General features: G+C 37.8%; 1 long non-coding RNA gene across 1 annotated transcript in view; it reads left to right on the forward strand.

Annotated features, from left to right (window-relative positions):
* Window positions 1–13468, forward strand: part of LOC130706382 (uncharacterized) — a 44671-nt gene extending 31203 nt beyond the window's left edge. The window contains exon 4 of the long non-coding RNA XR_009006652.1: window positions 13364–13468. This is a non-coding gene — a long non-coding RNA (uncharacterized LOC130706382). The remainder of the gene's footprint in view (window positions 1–13363) is intronic.
* The last annotated feature ends 997 nt before the right edge of the window (window positions 13469–14465 follow it).

The raw sequence follows: 14465 nt of genomic DNA on the forward strand, positions 1-14465 counted from the left end.
TTGGTTTCATTGATCTTTTCTATTACCTTTTTAGTCTCTTTTAGTTCTGCTCTGATCTTTGTTTCCTTCTACTAACTTTGGGCTTACTTTCCTTCTTTTTCTAGGTCCTTGAGGTATAAAGTTAGGTTGTTCATTTGAGACCTTTCTTGTCTCTTTAGGTAGATGTTTATCACTAAGAACTTCCCTCTTAAAACTGCTTTTGCTGCATCCAATAAGTTTTGGTATGTTGTATTTCCATTTTCATTTGTCTCAAGATATTTTTTGACTTCTCTTTTGTTTCTTCTTTGATCCATTGGTTGTTCAGTAGCATGTTGTTTAATCTCCATATATTTGTGAGTTTTCCAGTTTTCTTCTCATAACTGATTTCTAGTTTTATACCATTGTGGTCATAAAAGATGCTTAATATAATTTCAGTTTTCTTAAATTAATTAAGACTTTTTTTTGTGGCCCAACATATGATCTGTCTTGGAGAATGTTCCATGTGTGCATGAGAAGAATGTGTATTATGTTGCTTTTGGATGGATTGTCTGTATATGTCTTTTAAGTCCATCTGGTCTAATGTGTGGTTTAAGACCAATGTTTCCTTATTGGTTTTCTGTCTGAATGATTTATCCATTGATTAAAGTGGGGTATTAAAGTCCCATACTATGATTATATTGTTTTCTATTTCTCCTTTTAGGTCTGGTAATATTTGCTTTATATATTTAGGTGCTCCTGTACTGGGTGCATCAGCTATTATTTCTTTAAATAAGCTCTCTAGGGACTTCCCTGGTGTTCCAGTGGTTAAGAATCCACCTTCGAATGCAGGGGACGTGGGTTCGATCCCTGGTCAGGGAACTAAGATCCCACATGCCACAGGGCAACTAAGCCCACATGCTCTAGAGCCCACACGCTACAACTAGAGAGCCTGTGCACCACAACAAAGAGACCACGTGCTGCAATGAAAGATCCCGAATTCCACAACGAAGATCCCATGTGCCACAACTAAGACCCGATGCAGCCAAATAAATAAATATTTAAAAAAAAAAAAAAGCTCTCTACCCTTTCTCCCTTTCTTCTTCTCAGATTCCAGTGATGCATATATTTCTGTTTATGGTATCCCATAAGTCCCATATGTTTATTTCTTTCATTTTCATTCATTTTTCTTTTTGCTTCTCTGATTGAATAAGTTCAATTGACCTGTCTTCTAGATCACTGATTCTCTCTTCTGCTTGTTCAAGTCTGGTGTCAAAGCTCTCTATTGAATTCTTTAGATCAGTCATTGTATTCATCAGTTCCTAAATTTCTGTTTCTTTTTAAGGTTTTCTATCTCTTTGTTGAACGTCTCATTTTATTCTTGTGTTGTTTTCCTGATATAGGCATACCTTGTTTTATTGCGCTTTATTGTGCTTTGCAGATGTGACATTTTTAACAAATTGAAGGTTTGTGGCAACCTTGAGCTGTCAGATGATGGTTAGCATTTTTTTTAGCAATAAGGTATTTTTAAATTAAGGTAGATACATTTTTTTAGACATAATGCTGTAACACATTTAATAGACTATAGTATTGTGTAAACATTTATATGCACTGGGAGACCAAAAAATTTGTGTGCCTTACTTTATTGCAATATTTGGTTTATTGCAGTGGCCTAGAGCTGAACCCACAATATCTCTAACGTATGCCTGTATTGTTGGGGTTTTTTTTAAATTAATTAATTAATTTAATTTATTTATTTTGGCTGTGTTGGGCCTTCGTTGCTGCACGCGGGCTTTCTCTAATTGCGGCAAGTGGGGGCTACTCTTCATTACAGTGCCTGGGCTTCTCATTGCGGTGGCTTCTCCTGCTGCAGAGCACGGGCTCTAGGCACGTGGGCTTCAGTAGTTGCAGCATGTGGGCTCAGTAGTTGTGGCTCACGGGCTCTAGAGCACAGGCTCAGTAGTTGTGGCGCACGGGCTTAGTTGGTCCGCGGCATGTGGGATCTTCCTGGACCAGGGATTGAACCCGTGTTCCCTGCACTGGCAGGCGGATTCTCAACCACTGCGCCACCAGGGAAGCCCCTGCCTGTATTGTTAAATTGCTCATTTGTGTTCTCTTGTACCTCCCTGAGCATCTTTAGAATAATTATTTTGAATTGTTTGTCAGGCAATTCCTGTATCTCCATTTCTTTGGGGCCAGTTACTGGAGGTTAACTGCATTCTTTTGGTGGAGACATGTTTTCCTGATCCTTTGTCATCCCTGTAGCCTTGTGTAGGTGTCTGTGCATTTGAAGAAGCAGTCACCTCTTCCAGACTTTATGGACTGACTTCCATAAGTGAAGCCTTTCACCTTTGGGTGGGGTATGATGGAGCATGCTGTGACCCCTGGTCTAGTAATGTAGGGCACCAAGTGCAGTGGTGTGTTTTGTCACCAGCTCTGTTAAGACATGATGTCTCTGGCCCAGGATGCTGTGTTCTACTGCATCAACAACTGTGTGATCCTTGGTGAGTACTCTGGGGTCCACAGTGGCTTCAAGGGCAGTTGTCTTCAGCAGTAACTCCAGTTCTGGTGGCCAGAGACCATGGCAGGCAATGGTAGTGGCTGGATCCAGTATTTTGCACACACTCAGCTGTGGGAGCCAGCTACATGTGCCTATGCAGTGACAGGGTCCAGTTGCAGACACCCATGTAGTGATAGGGGTAAGGGCAGTTGTCTAGAATTGTGGCCAACCATGGCCATGGGCTTACTGGCAGCTATGGAGGCCCTGGATTTCGGCATGCTCTCTTGATGCTGCACACTTTCTCCTGGGTGTGCACACTACAGGGGAGGTCTTGATAGGGGTTGGGCTGTGGGTGTGCAGGTGCACAGCTGGAGGGGTTAGCTACAGGTGGGTATGGTGGTGCTGGCCCTTGACAGAGGCAGGGCTTGATCTGGGCCCACAAGCAGCTGTGGGGGCCCTGGCTGTTGGTGTGCTTTCCCACGGCTGCAAATTTTCCCTGTAGGTGTGCGTGCTGCAGTGGAGGTCAACAATAGGGTTAGGCTGGTGGCATGAAGCACACAGCTGAAGGGGATAGCCCAGTCATGGGTACAGCAGTGGGAGTCAGCCAGGGGGGTCTAGGTTGGTGTCTTGCCCTCGCATAGCCCTAGAGGCCTGAGCTGGCTATTGGTGCAGGTCCCAGGCTCTCACAGGAGTGGAAGAATTCAGGCAGCTGGTGTCTTATACTTGGACAGCTGGTGATTCTTGGGATGGCTACTGGTGCAGTTTCCAACTCTGGCAGGGGTAGTGGTGGAGGGAGTCAGGTGGTTGGTGTCAGCAAATGCAAAAATCTGTGGGGTGAAAGCTGGTGAAATCTGCAGGGCATCTGTACTGCCTGTGCTGACTGTTGACTTCAACAGCAGTGAAATCCTCTGAATTTGTCTGTATTGCAGCTCTCTGTACCACAATGGCTCTTGCTACATTTCTGCTAATATTAGCCCTTGCTTTTCTTCTTTGTTCCTCACTGGCTCTATAAGTCTCAGATATGCTGATCTGGGTGGGGTGAAATCAAAGTGGGACCTTCACACCCTGCCCCAAGAGGCTGGAGAAGCTGGTCGCTTACCCCACTCTTCCTTTCCTGGTGAGGGGAACTCTTTCTAGCTGGGAAGTTCCTTCTTGATGGTGAACAATTCCACTTGGGGGAATGGGATGATGCAGTCATAATGAAGTTGTCTTCCTTCTTTTCTTGTGCAATTATTCTCAGGTTTTTTTGTTCCACTCTGTTGTTAACATTTCCTAATGGACTCTGGAGGTTTCCCAGAGCTGTTTTTGTTCATGCATAGTTGTCCAATAATTGATCTTTATAGGGGGACATGGAGGCTGGGTTCTCCTATGTCTCCATTTTGGGCTCTTCTAATTTGTATATATGTTTAACCATCCTTACCTTCCAGGGAGAAATCCTACTTGTTCTTGGAGTACAAATTTTTTAGTGTCCAGTTGAATTTGGTTTGCTAGTATTTTGAGGATAATTTTTGCATCTGTATTCATCAGAGATGTTGGCCTGCAAGTTTTCTTTTCTTTGGTGTCTTCATCTGGCTTTGGTATTAGGGTGATGCTGACCTTATAGAATGAGTTCAGAAGTGTTCTTTCTTCTATTTTTTGCAAGAGTTTAAGATGAATTGATATTAATTCTTCTTTAAATGTTTGGTAAAATTTACCCATAAAAAAGTCATGTGATCCTGGCCTTTTCTTTTTTGGGAGACTTTTGATTACTTCTTCAATCTCCTTATTTGTTTTTGTTCTTTTCAGTCTTGGGAGGTGTATGTCTCCAAGAATCCCTCCATTTCTTCTAGGTCGTGCAATTTGTTGATGTGTAATTTTTCATCATTTTCGTAATTTTTCATATGATGCTTTTTATTTTTGTTTAATCAGTTGTAATGACTCTTTCATTTTTGATCTTATTCTTTTGAGTCTCCTCTCTTTTATTCTTAGTCTAGCTAATGGTTTGTCAGTTTTGTTTATCAAACACAAAACCCAACTCTTTCAAAAAACTAACTCTTAGTTTCATCAATTTTTAAATTGTTTCTCTAATCTCTATTTTATTTATTTCTGCTCTATCCTCTATTATTTCCTTCTTTCTGCTAATTTTGCATTTAGATTCTTTGCTTTCTCTAGCTCTAATTAGGTTATTTCAGATCCTCTTTTTAAACGTATGACAATGCTATAATATCCCTCTTAGTACTGCTTTTGCTGGGTCCCATAAGTTTCGGTATGTTTTGTTTTTGTTTATCTTCAGATATTTTCTAATTTTCTTTTTGATTTCTTCTTTTCTCCTTTGGTTGTTCAGGATTGTGTTGTTTAATGTCCATGTATTTTTAAATTTTCCCATTTTCTTTCTTTTATTTATTTCCATTTTCATTCCATTTTTATCAGCAGAGATAATTTGAATGATTTCAATCTTCTTAAATTTGTTAGGACTTGTTTTCTGACCTAGCATGCAATCTATCCTGGAGAATGTTTCATGTGCACTTGACAAAAATTGAGTATTCTGCTGCTGTTGGCAGAAATGTTCTTTATATATTGTTAGCTCCATTTGGTCTATAGTGTTGTTCAGTGCTGCTGTTTCCTTTTTTATATTCTGTCTGGATGATCTATCCATTATAGACAGTGGGGTATTGAAGTCTCCTACTATTATTGTATTTATGTCTATTTCTCTCTTCAGGTCTTCAATGTTTGCTTTATATTCTTGGGTGATTTCATGTTGAGTGCATATATATTTATAATTTTTATATGTTTCTGTTGAATTGATCCTTTTATCATTATATAATGACCTTCTTTTTCTCTTGTTACTGTTTTTGACTTAGTCTATTTTATTTATGTAAGTATGGCCATCCCTGTTCTCTTTCAGTTATCATTTACATGGGCTATCTTTCTCCACCCCTTCACTTTCCCTTCCATGTGTCCTTAAATCTAAAGTGAGTCTATCATAGTCAACACATTGTTGGGTCTCTTTTCAGTCCACTCAGACATTCTATGTATTTTGATTGGGGAGTTTAGTTCATTCACATTTATTTTATTATTTTTTTGATATACTCATTTAAGAAAAATGAGGTAACATTGATTGATAACATTATATAAGTTTCATGTGTACAGCATTATATTTCTACTTCTGTATACCCTACCACATGCTCACCACCAAAATTTTATTTTCTGTCCATCACCATACAGTTCATCCCCTTTATCCATTTCACCCTTCCCCTCTGGGAACCACCACTCTGTTCCCTGTATCTATGTGTTTGTTTTGGTTTGGTTTGGTTTGTTCATTTATTTTGTTTATTAGTTTTCATATTCCAGATATGAGTAATATCATATGGTATTTGTCTTTCTCCATCTGACTTATTTCACTTAGCATAATACCCTCAAGGTCCATCTGTGTTGTCACAAATGGCAATATTTCATCTTTTTTATGGCTGAGCAGTATTCCATTGTGTATTTATAACACATCATCTTTATCCATTCATCTGTTGATGGACACTTAAGTTATTGTAAATAATGCCATGATGAACATGGGGGTGCAGATATCTTTTCAGATTAGTGTTTTCATATTCTTTGGATAAATACCCAGAAGTGGGATAGTTGGATCATATGGTAGTTCTATTCTAAAATTTTTGAGGACTCTCCATACTGTTTTTTTTTTTTTTTTTTGCCTCACCAATAGTTTACTCCTTTTTATTGCCGAGTAGTATTCCATTATATGAATATTCCAGAGTTTCACCCCTTGAAGGACATGTGGGTTGCCTCTTTTTCTTTCTCTCTTGCTATTACAACTAAGGCTGCTATGGACATTTATGTACAGATTCTTCTGTGAACATAAATTTTCATTTTTTCTGGGATAAATGCCCTGGAGTATAGTTGCTGGGCTGTATGATAGGCGCATATTTAGTAACTGACAAACTCTTTTCCAGATCCATACTGTTTTCCATAGTGGCTGCACCAATTTATATTCCCACAAACAGTGTACAAGTGTTCCCCTTTCTTTACATCCTTGTCAACACTTGTTATTTCCTGCCTTTTTATAATAGTCATTCTGACGGGTGTGAAGTGATATCTCATTGTGGTTTTGATTTGCACTTCCCTAATAGTGATGTTGACCATGTTTTCACATGCTTGTTGGCCATCAGTATGTCTTTTGGGGAAAATGTTTATTCAGATCTTCTGCCTATTTTAAAATCAGGTTGGTTATTTTTTTGTTGTTGAGTTTTATGTGTTCTTTATATAATTTGGATATTAACCCCTTATTGGATATATCATTGGCAAATATCTTCTACTTGATAACTTGTTTTTTAGCTTTATTGGTTTCCTTTGCTGTGTAGAAGCTTTTTAGTTTGATGTAATCCCATTTGTTTATTTTTGCTTTTGTTTCTCTTCCTTGAGGAGACATATCTAGAAAGATATTGTTAAGACTGTTGTCAAAGGGAGTAGTGCCTATGTTTTCTCCTAGTTTTATGGTTTCAGGTCTTACATTAAAGTCTTTAATTTATTTTGAATTTGTTTTTGTGCATGGTGTGAGAGAATAGTCCAGTTTGATTGTTTTGCATGTCGCTGTCCAGTTTTCCCATCACCATTTACTGATGAAACTATCCTTTCTCCATTGTATATTCTTTGCTCCTTTGCTGTAAATCAATTGTCTAGCTCTTTCTTTTTTCTCAGAATTACTTTGGCTATTTATGGTCTTTTGTGGTTCATACAAAATTTAGAATTTTTTGTTCTATTTTGTGAAAAACATCCTTTGTGTTTTGACAGGGATTGCATTGAATCTGTAGATTGCTTTAAGTAATAAGGACATTTTGTAGTTTGCTGAGCTTCCTTAAAACTACTGTTTTATATTTCTCATTAGGCAATTCATAGATCTGTTTCATTGATCTGTGTGTCTGTTTTTCTGCCAGTACCATGCTGTTTTGGTTACTATGGCTTTGTAGTATAGTTTGAAATAAGGGCGTGTGATACCTCCAGCTTTTTCTTTTTTCTCAGAATTGCTTTGGCTATTTGTGGTCTTTTGTGGTTACATATAAAATTTAGAATTTTTGTTCTATATTGTGAAAAACGTCCTTGGTGTTTTGACAGAGATTGCACTGAAGCTGCAGATTGCTTTAAGTAATAAGGACATTTTGACAATGTTACTTCTTCTAATCCATGAGCATTTATTTGTGTCGTCTTCAATTTCTTTCAACAATGTCTTATAGTTTTCAGTGTATAGGTCTTTCACCTCCTAAATTTATTCCTAGGTATTTTATTCTTTTTTGTTGCAATTGTAAATGGAATTGTTTCCTTAATTTCTCTTTCTGCTAGCTCATTGTTAGTATATATAAATGCAGCAGATTTTTGTATATTGATTTTGTATCTGACAACTTTACTCTATTCATTTATTATTTCAAGGAGTTTTTTGGTGGAGTCTTTAGGGCTTTCTATAGATAAAATCATGTCAGTTGCAAATAGTGACAGTTTTACACATTCCTTTCCAATTCGGATTCCCTTTATTTCTTTTTCTTGCCTGATTGCTCTGGCTAGGACTTCCAATATTATGTTGACCAAGAGTGATGAGAGTGGGCATCCTTGTCTTTTTCCAGATCTTGGAAGGATAGTTCTCAATTTTTCACCATTATGATGTTAGCTGTGGGTTGGTCATTTGTTGTGAAGTTCATGGGCTCTGACACTGCAGATGTGGGGGGCAGGGGCCCTGGTTGTGGTTCCTCAGTGGCTGGAGGGACAGGGTCCTAGGCCCCACTGCTACTGCTGCCCAGTTACCTGTGGCTACAGGTGCTGGTGTGGTTGGGTGGCTGGAGTCATGTGTGCTGCCTTCCCTGGTGCTACTGGGTTCTCTGAAGGTATGGGCTCTGCTGCTATGGTTAGAGAACTAGGACTGCAGGCTCCATCTCTGCTGTTCCCTCAGTTCTACTTCCTCCTTGTGTTCCAATCCACCCACATTTAGATGTACAGATGTGTGGAATTTTCTGACATCCTGTTGTTTTGGGCGCAAGCACCTTTTTTGAGTTGTGGATGTTTTACTTGTTGTAGACTGAAGGAGAGGGAAAAGGTAGTTTCTCACTCTGCCATGTTTCCGACCCCATTCACATTTAGAGTGTTTATTGATAGGTAAGGACTTACCATTGCCATTTTGTTAATTGTTTCTGTCTCTTTTGTACTTTTCTTCTTCCTGTCTTATTCTCTCTTGTCTTTCTTTGTGGTTTGGTGATTTTTCCAGTATTAGGCACTTTGATTCTTTTCTCTTCGTCTTGTGTATTTACGTACTTTTTTTGGGTGGTAACCAGAAGGTTCACATCAACCATTTTTAGTTTTAAGCTGATAAAACTGAACTTCAATTGTGTACAGAAACTCTACCATATATTTCCCCCTCATACTTTACATAATTGATGTCAAATTTTACTTCTTTCTGTATTGTGTTTTTATTAACAAATTTCTGTGCTTATAATTCTTACTACATTTGTCTTTTAATTTATATACTAGTGTTAAAAAAGATTTATGCTATTACACTATTGTAGTATTAAATATTCTGAGTTTGTCTTCGTATTTACCTCTAGCAGTGGAATTTATACTTTCATATGCTTTTGGGTTGTTGATCAACATCTTTTCATTTCAATTTGAACTCTCTTTAGCAATTCTTGCAACACAGGGCTAGTAGTGAAAAACTACCTCAGTTTTTGTCTTGGAAAGTCTTTATCACTCTTTCATTCTTAAAGGACAGTTTTGCCAGGTACAGTGTTATTGGTTGGTAGTTTTTTTCTTTCAGTAATTTGAATATATCATCCCACTCTCTCCTGTCCTTCAAGGTTCCTTCTGAGAAATTCACTCATAGTCTCTTGGGGACTTCCTTGTATATAAGTCACTTTTCTCTTGCTGCTTTCAAAATTCTCTCATTGTCTTTGCCTTTTTATAATTTGTCAATGTAGACTTCTTTACACCTATGTCAAGACTTTTGGGCTTCATGAGTCTTGGTGTCCATTTCCCTCTATAGACTTGGGTTGTTTTCAGCCATTATTTCTTTAAATAAGCTTTCTGTCCATTTGTCTCTCTCCACCTTCTGGTACTCCCTTAATGCATATATTCATTCTTTTGATTGTGCCTCATAGGTCACATATGCTTTCTTGTCTTTTTTTTTTTTCCTTCTTTTTTCTTTTTGTTCCTCCATCTGGCTAACTTCAAATGACCAGGCTTAGATTTTACTGATTTTTTCTTCTGTTTGATCAAGTCTGTTGTTGAAGTTCTCTATTAAATTTTTCAGTTCAATCATTGCATTCTTCAGCTCCAGGATATCTTTTTAGTTCTTTTTTATCATTTCTGTTTCTTTATTCAATTTCTCATTTTGTTTTTATATTGTTCTCCTAATTTTGTTTAACTGTATATCCATGTCCCCTTGTAGTTTGCTAAGCTCCCTTAAAAGTACTGTTTTATATTTCTCATTAGGCAATTCATAGATCTACATTTCTTTGGGTCGAGTTACTGGAAAATTATTGTGTTCCCTTGGTGGTGTCATGTTACCTTGATTTTTCGTTTTCCTTGAAGTGTTGCATGATCATTGTTTGTGTGTGGATTTAAATGTTAAACTTATCCAAAAACACTCTTACAGAAACACTCAGAATAATGTTGACCAACTATCTGGGCACCCTGTGTCCCAGTGAAGTTGACACATAAAATTAACCATAGCAATGCTGCAACTGGTAATGTTAATATTTATAAGGAAGACATTGATGGCAATAATAAATATGATGGTGATTATGATGACATTAATAAAGATGAATTTGGTAAGAATTGTTATGTTGAAGATAATGGTGATGAAGATGATGTTGAGAATGGAGATGTCGAAGATAGCGATGATAATAAGGGAGATGATGATAGTGTTGATGATGATGGTGATGCTGATGTTGGTGATGATGTTGATGATTATGGTGATGATTAAGATACTAAAGGTGTTTATGAAAATGATGGTTAAAGTGAAGTTGGTAATGATAGTGATAGGTGATAGTCATGGTGATGATGGTGAGATGGAGGAGGATGAGATTGTGAGAATAGTGAGGGTGATAGTAGTTATAATTATGTTGATGATTATGGTTATGATGAAAGTGAGAAGTATTTTTAGGAGGATATAAGGGAAAATATAAGTTAAGTATAAGAGGTTTGATTCTCTGTGTTGAAAATCAGGAGACTTCTTTCTTGTCCCTTTATTTTTCCGAATTTCTTTCTTTGTCCTTTTCAAATGTATGTAAACCTATTTAATGCCTAAATAAGCTGCTCATCAGTCTCCCAGCTCAGGAAAGTTTTGTCAAGGACATGGGAGCCATTATGTAGATACAAAGAACAGATTAGTGGTTACCAGAGGGGAAAGGGTAGGGGGAGAAGGTGAAATGGAAAGGGGACCAACTGTATGGTGACAGATGGAAATTAAATTTTTTGGTGTTAGCACACTGTAATATACACAGAAGTAGAAATATAATGTTGTACACATGAAACTTACATGATATTATAAACCAGTATTACCTCAACAAAAATAAATTTTTAGAAAAGGACATGAGAGCCATCCTTTAAGTGTAATCATCAGGGAAGTTAGCACCCAATACTCCTGTGTCCTGGGAGGAGATAAGCCTAACTTATTACTTGACTTCTAATAGCAAAACCTACCTAAAGGGCTTCCCTGGTGGCACAGTGGTTGAGAGTCTGCCTGCCAGTGTAGGGGACACGGGTTCGAGCCCTGGTCTGGGAGGATCCCACATGCCGCGGAGCAACTAGGCCCGTGAGCCACAATTACTGAGCCTGCGCATCTGGAGCCTGTCGCGATAGTGAGAGGCCCGTGCACCGTGATGAAGAGTGGCCCCCGCTTGCCGCAATTGGAGAAAGCCCTCGCACAGGAACTAAGACCCAACACAGCCATAAATAAATAAATAACTAAATAAATAAAATTTAAAAAAAAATTTCTTTAAAAAAATAAAAAATTATGCGGGAGGGAGGAGATATGGGAACGTGTGTAGCTGATTCACTTTGTTATAAAGCAGAAACTAACACACCATTGTGAAGCAATTATACTTCAATAAAGATGTTTTTTAAAAAAATTAAAAATTAAAAAAAAAACCTACCTAAAGTAATGGGTTGTATTCACTTAGCTATATAGGAAAGTGAGATTTCTTTCTGTCTTTGCAATCCCTTTAGTGGATTGTGTCATGATATCCATCACATTTTGGTTTAATGCTTATTCAGTAATAAAATTGTTTTCATTCTCACATACCTTTGCGGAGAGGTTTTTATGGGTTGGAAGGAGATTTTTTGTTTTAAATTATATTTACCCAACAGTTTTGTTGATGAGGATGGCATTGTCTTCCAGTTCCTCAGCTGAGCAGACCAGCTGAAGGTTGATCACCACACAACAGTCAGATAAAAGAACCAGAATTATAAAAAGTTTCCTTTATAGCTCTCTGCTCTTTTAGAATACTAATCAGTTGAACAATCCTTTCCAAATTCAAGATTTTAGTATCAAATAAACATGGGTAATATGAGCTCTGAAATCCAGTCAGGCTCACTATATTGTTGGAAAATATTGGAAGACAGAAATGTTACCTGCAGGTCTTTCTGTTAAAAGTGTAATATCTGTCTATCATGTTTTGGATGGGTATATAAGAATATAGTATTGCAGTTGCTTGAGGGTGATTCTTTTGATTTGGATAGAGTAACATGTTTTCTGGAGTTCTTAGGCCTCATCCCACACAAATGAATTAGTGATATTTATGGGGTAAATAGTAGCCTAAGAAAACTTAAAAACCATTTTGGATTTTCAGAAACAGGATTGAGAAAAATAGAAGCTGAATTGTGTGAATTAAAGGCACTTTCCCTTGCAGGAATACCTCCTCTTCTTTGCTTTTCTCATTCCCTCTGCTTCCCAACATTTCTTTATGCCTCCCTGACTCAAACTTACTCCAGGGAAAGGGAAGGTGATAATCATTTAGACAAGTGATTTCCTTCATCAGTACATTTCCCTGAGAAGAAGGATGAGGGCACAATTTCTTTAGCTAGTAATGAATTACCTGCCTTATTTGAAGACAAATGTTTATATGTCTCATGGATTAGCCCTGAGTCTACTTCATGTCTTATCTCAGATTACACCTCCAAGAGTCCTTTATCACATGATAAAGGGACATGATCTGAAAATAACTGAGAACTTGGATAAATAACTTTGCACCCATATGAAGGCAACAGGATGGAGAGTAGCTTTGCTGGTTACATGGAAAAAGGCAAAAACCGGAAGGTGTTAAGCTGATGAAACAGACCAAAATGCTATATAATTTATATTTTTCTTATCAATGTGACAAAAATGAGCTCTTCCTATTTTTTTTTATACTGTTCTTGTTCATTTATAGTAATATAGGAGAGAATTAGTTACGGTGCCACACTGTGTTCTCAGAAATCATGGAGTGATAAATATTACAGAATTCATAGGGATGAGTTTTGGAATGTGGAGTCCCTTCCTGCAGGGTCCTCTTCCTCCACCTTCTTCAGATGAAGTGGGTTTTCATTTCCCATTCTTCTTAGATTCTGACAGAATCGTTTGACATTTCTCAGGCCCCTTTTTCCCCAGCGATTTGTAGAAATCCATACAATGGTATTGTTGCCAATCAGGCAAGCTATTGGCTTTTCTATATTTTTTGTACCTAGCCATCTTACTGAGTTCCTCCATTCTTTTTTTTTGTAAGGAAACTTATTTTATTTATTCATCTATTTATTTATTTTATCATTCCACGTTTTTAAAATTTTTATTTTTTTATTGAAGTATGGTTGATTTACAATGTTTACAATGTTGTGTTAGTTTCAGGTGTACAGTACCTTGATTCAGATATATATAGATATAGATATCAATATATTCTTTTTCAGATTCTTTTCCCTATAAGCCCTTGCTATTTGGATTGGCAGCAAAGCTGATGGCATTGAGAAGCTACCCCAGACTCCCAGGTAATTCACATACCTTTCTTGCCAACTGATAGTACTCATTTCAAGGCTTTTCCCTGGGACCCAGGAGTTTGCAGAAGTACTCCACAGTGTTTACGGCCCCATGCATAGTGTTGTGTACTTGCTGCTGCCTAGAATTATGCAACTGGTAGCTGCATGGAATTCTGCTACCAGAAGATTGTTCATTTGATGGAGCAAGGACTTCAGAGTCTGGAAGATCATATAAAGTGTTATGGTGGTCAAGGGAAGATGGCTGTCTACCATCCCCCGACAAGTATGCGAGAACTAAGAACTTCGAGATCCATGAAGAGGGGTTGATAATGGCTGCACTTGAAGCCTTTCCATTAAAGATGAGCTGGCAGAAGTTGCAGTGGTGTACCCAGAAGATGGGTGAGTCCCCTATTGATTTCATCAGTGATTTGTTGATGTTTTCTCTATGTTTTTTGGCCTAGATCTAAGGGCAGATCAAACTCATCCTCTGACCCTAACTACCTTTTGTCTTGGCTCTTTTGTTGATTCTTAAAACTCATTTTAGGGAAAATGTTGTAGTAAGGCAAGGACAGACTATTACTCAAATCTTAGCAGCATCTACTCATTTTTAGTACACCCAAGAGAAAAATTAAAAATGGAGAAATTCTGAGCTTCCAGGTTGGTGAATGCATCCAGGTGCTGGGAGGGTGGTGCACCCCATTTCCATGCAGGCAGAAGCTCTTATGCTCTGGATCCTTCTTGACCTCACTCTATGTACTACTTCATCTAGCTGTTCCTCTGTGTTCTTTACAATATCCCTTTACAATAAACTGATAAAAGTAAAAAAAGAAGGAGACATTTAAAAACTACTGTGTTAGTTGCTCAGTTAGAACTATTTACTAAAGGGAATAACCCCTACTCTGGAGAAATTATGAAAGGGACAAAGGAGGAAGGGAAAATGTATGACCATATTGCCAGAAGTCAGGATATTAGAAGGGGGATTATAGAAAGAAACCCTTGAGGATGAAGGAATTGCATAAATAGGGAATCAGGAAAG

The sequence above is a fragment of the Balaenoptera acutorostrata genome, chromosome X, assembly GCF_949987535.1.
Source record: "Balaenoptera acutorostrata chromosome X, mBalAcu1.1, whole genome shotgun sequence".
Lineage (NCBI taxonomy): Eukaryota > Metazoa > Chordata > Mammalia > Artiodactyla > Balaenopteridae > Balaenoptera > Balaenoptera acutorostrata.